Below are 4,756 nucleotides of genomic sequence, written 5' to 3'. Positions count from 1 at the left end.
GATTTCATCATGCTACGAATGCAAGTTTAAGATGGTTTGATTTCGATTTACTTCTGTTAATACATACTGTGGAGTTTTAGTGATTACTTAAAATTTTGTTCAATATATGCTTTCGTAGTTAGGTTAGGCATGCCAGCTTTGGTTCTCTTAGCATTAAAATAAAGTTCCTAAATGCATTCTACTAAGGTTCTGCAGGGTGGGTACTCTAGGACCACGATAAAAATCGTGTATAATTCCCGGTTTTCAAGGCAAATTTTCAAAAAATTCAAGGCCACAATCAGATGTTTCTCTATTTCAACCTTGCGTATTACTGCCTCTCAACAACCACACACATGCACCAGAGGCGCAACCACGAACTTTTGTCTGGGGGGGGGACAAGTACCACGATAAACGTACCAATAATAATAATTACAATATTATGACTATTATTATTATTAGTAGTAGTGGTAGTGTTAAAAACGTTACCATCCTCGTAAATTACACAAAAAGGTGGTAGAGGTCGGTGTTAAAGCATTTATGTTGGAACAAACTATTTAAAACATTTTTTTAAAAAAAAATGTACAATTTCACATTAATTAATAATGAAAAACAATCACACAAACTATATTTTTGAATGGAAATGGAGTGATGTAAAATAAGAAAATTCATGCCAACACAAAATTGGGTACTTACTCAAAGTTTCTTTAATACATATATATATATATATATATATATATATATATATATATATATATATATATATATATATATATATATATATATATATATATATATATATATATATATATATATATATATATATATATATATATATATACAGGGTGTCATTTTAATGGCGCTCACAGACCACAGAAACGTATAGAGCACATCAAAATAAACAACTTTTCTCACTAACATTTTTCTCGTTGGTGCATCATTTCGGCGCTATCGTTCAAAAAAGGCCGTTTTGCCGCCTGAATGCTGGCAACCACACACAACATTTAATTGTATTTGTGACGTCATATCCCGTCATGAAGCAATGCGTTCCAGGGTTGCCAGGAACACACATTCTATGAAAAATGACATAGCTACAATCAGCCACATTATGTACCGTAAAACAAAACGAGAGAACATGTTCTGTAACCTAACAGGAAGTAAACAAACGATACGAAAAATGGAAGAAAGAAAATAGAAGTCAACTGGAAATGGCCATATCAAATTTTGTCTCAGCTTACATGTCAAATATTTGCAAATTTAGTTACCAAGTTGGCATCTACAATTTAGTCTATCCACTTCGTCCTGATACTAGTTGTCTGTGTCACACTGAACAGATGACAAAATAGAAATGAAAGAACTCAAAATTCCAAAGGTAAGCAACACATAATATAATGTATATTCAGGGCATTATGAGGCAAGTGCAAAAATGGTTGAAAAATACAGGGATATAAGTAGTAATAATACAAGCTCTCCGACGACTGTTTTTATCTATGCACCGGATACACATGTAATAGTTTGCAACTGTAAACAGGTCAGTATATTCCTTACTGATTCATCATTACATTGTTACTGTGGTTGTACGTGTTTTAGCTGTAATGTAACAACGTGAACCTCGGATACTTCCGTTATCAGCCCAAAAGTACCACAAGGCATCTGGACACAAACCTGTAGATATCAACCTTGCAACAAGATTTGCAAATATTTGACATGTAACTGGGCATAAACAGCCACATGTTAGCTGTAAGTCCAATAAAATTTATTGTTGTTGATATTTGACATATAGGCTGGGGCAAAATCCGATGTTAACACTTCATTTTGAATACATTTTTTTACCATTTCTCATATCGTTGGTTCACTTTCCCCTTCCCCTGAGATGACTGCTGACCTTCTAGCTGGTAGACTATGATGTTCGGTCTACTGGACGTGTTTCTCGCTTCGTTTTACAGCTAATAATGTGGTTGGTAGTTTATAATTTTTCACAAAATTTGTGTGTTCCTTGCACCCATGCTGTACGCCATTTCGCCGCAGGAAATTACGTCACAGATACGATCAAATGTTGTGTTGGGTTGCCAGCATCCAGGTGGCAAAACGGTCTTTTTGAACGGCTGTAGCGCCGAAACGATGCACCAATGAGACAAATGTTACTGAGAAACGTTGTTTGTTTTAATGTCCTCTATACGAATCTGTGGTCCGTGGGCGCCATTAAAATGACACCCTGTATACACACACACACACAGCATATAGGTCTATTATTTATGTTCATTACATAATCAATTCATCCACCTCATAACAAACCAACAGCAAAAGTTATATAAATTGTCTCTCAAATGTGCACGCTACTTTTCCCCCCAACAATTGTTCATGCATTTAAGTCAAAATCTATTAAGAGAAGTCTTATTTCTCTCTCTCTGGTAATTTACAATGCATTACAGAAAACAATCATACTGCGAGTGAAGCGAACAAGAACATTTTTAATAGATTCTTTTTGCAAGCTGAAAACAATGCTTTAATAGGGTGCAAATAATTTCACGATTTAACGAAGTAAGTCAGTATAATTCAAACTCAGTATCTGCTATATTGAAAGGAAATTTAAATTTACATATACTGATAACTTTATAATTATTATATTGATAAAAATGAAAGAAAAAACTAGAAACAACAAAAATTACAATAGCATCAAATTATGCCTTTGTTTACAAGAATATTTATAAGATATCAATGCTATACATAGAAAATATATATATATATATATCTTTGTTATCTCCTTCCAGGATAAAGCCAGTCTTTGTATCTACAATTCTGAGCTTCAGTTTTCGAAATTCATCATCTTCTCAAATCACCTCCAAATGTAGAACATATAAGTGTCACTCTATGCGACCTTCCTCCAAGCACTCATTTGAGGAACCGTAACATTCACAAGCCAGTCCCTTAAGCAAGATGAAAACAGATACTTATTCACTGCTTCCAATTCAACATGGCCTCTATTATACATATCAGTGTCATTCCACAACTTTCGAATCTTTATCAGATTATATCATGATCAAAGTTCATTCAAGTCACAAAAGGCTTCTATATAACTTTAGCATCCAAGTTATTATCACATTGCCAAGTTTAATGCTTTAAAAGCAACAATTATTGTACAAATAATTCCATTCCATAATGCTAAATTTGTACTTATCTTTGTTCCATCTTGAGCTTCTCACAAAGTCACAGACAACTAGTCTCAGAGCAACTAATTCAAGAAAAATCTTTTAGTATGTGCAATCTTCAATTGTTTTTGTTTTATATTTTTGTCCATAAGTGCTTAACAGCTTGAATGTTTGTGTTGTAAATGTACATATTTACTCTGTTACAGCTATTTTACTATGTATATTACAATATACTTATCTAATGATTACAATTACCATTTTTTGAATGTTGATACAAAATACCAAGTATGACATCATATAAGACATTGAACAATTTTAAAGAGTTGACCTTTGTATATAAACCTTGATGCCAATGCAAATGTACACAATTTCAATAAATTTAATTATAAATTTGAATATATCATATCTTTCTGGTCTGAAAGAACACATATGATTGAAGATATTTGTTTTTCATATTGCCAGTCAAAAATAACTGTTATGACTAACTTATTATAATATTGCACAAATGTAGAACTTTGAACTTAGCCTAACCTTTTTGAAATGTTGTTATGACAATGTATTATTTATATTGTCATACTGGCGCTCAACAAGGGACGACAGATCAACAACAGATCTGAGCACTACTGAGACTTTTAACATATAATAATTAATATAATGCCTCTATATTTACAAACTGTTTTCATGTTTAGCATTATAATCAACTGAGTATAACTGAATATTTTTTTTTTAATGAGTATAACTGAATATTTGTTTTCCAACAATAGAACAAGAACATGTTCATCATGAACCAATACAGTGCAACTACACATAGTGAGTTTTTAGTACATAATAATGTTGAAAAACAAACAAAAAAAAAATCAAGTTCTACATGCCAACCATTATCTAATGAAGTTCCATATGAACCATTTTTACATAAAACAATGTAGCTACATAACATTTTTATTTATTATCAAACAATGAAGCACCATTAAGAGCTTCATTCTTAATCTGAGAGCATAATTTCTATATTAATCTTTATTTAGCCAAAAATATATTAATTATAATTTTCCACATGTAGAGTAATTACCTATGGTTCATTGTGTATTCATCCATTTGTCTAGTAACATCAGCTAACAAGACAAGAATCTAAGTCCCTGCATCAAAAGCAAACATCCTCAGATTTACAGAGTGTCGAAACTAAGATTTCTTACATCACAAATCAATTCATGCAAGAAATGTATAAATTATGATGTGCGCACAAAAATTATAAATCTCAAATAACTGTTGTTCCTGAACTCACAGTGTCACGGCACGAATTTTCTATTCTGCCCTTTGTGAACACATTTTGGAGCCATAATGCATTCTAGCATTTTAAAGGAACCTACTACTTGACTTAAGCTTAGATCAAAACGTCTTTGCTTCTTGTCAAGTTTATTTCTATTTGAGCCTACAATTCAACTCTTGGAATCTCAGAGCTCTATAAAATGTTTTAAGCCACAGCTAAATTTTAGCATTAAAATCTATTATGCACATGCTATCGCATTATATTATACATTTTTTGCACTCCAAAATACCCATAACAAAGAATATTTGTTATATTGAATTTTTCCACTGCTAATCACAACTAAGGATCAAGATATATGAATGAGGAC

This window comes from Lepisma saccharinum, chromosome 7 (genome assembly GCF_977018435.1).
Source record: "Lepisma saccharinum chromosome 7, izLepSacc3.1, whole genome shotgun sequence".
NCBI lineage: Eukaryota > Metazoa > Arthropoda > Insecta > Zygentoma > Lepismatidae > Lepisma > Lepisma saccharinum.
This window is presented reverse-complemented; position numbering follows the sequence as displayed.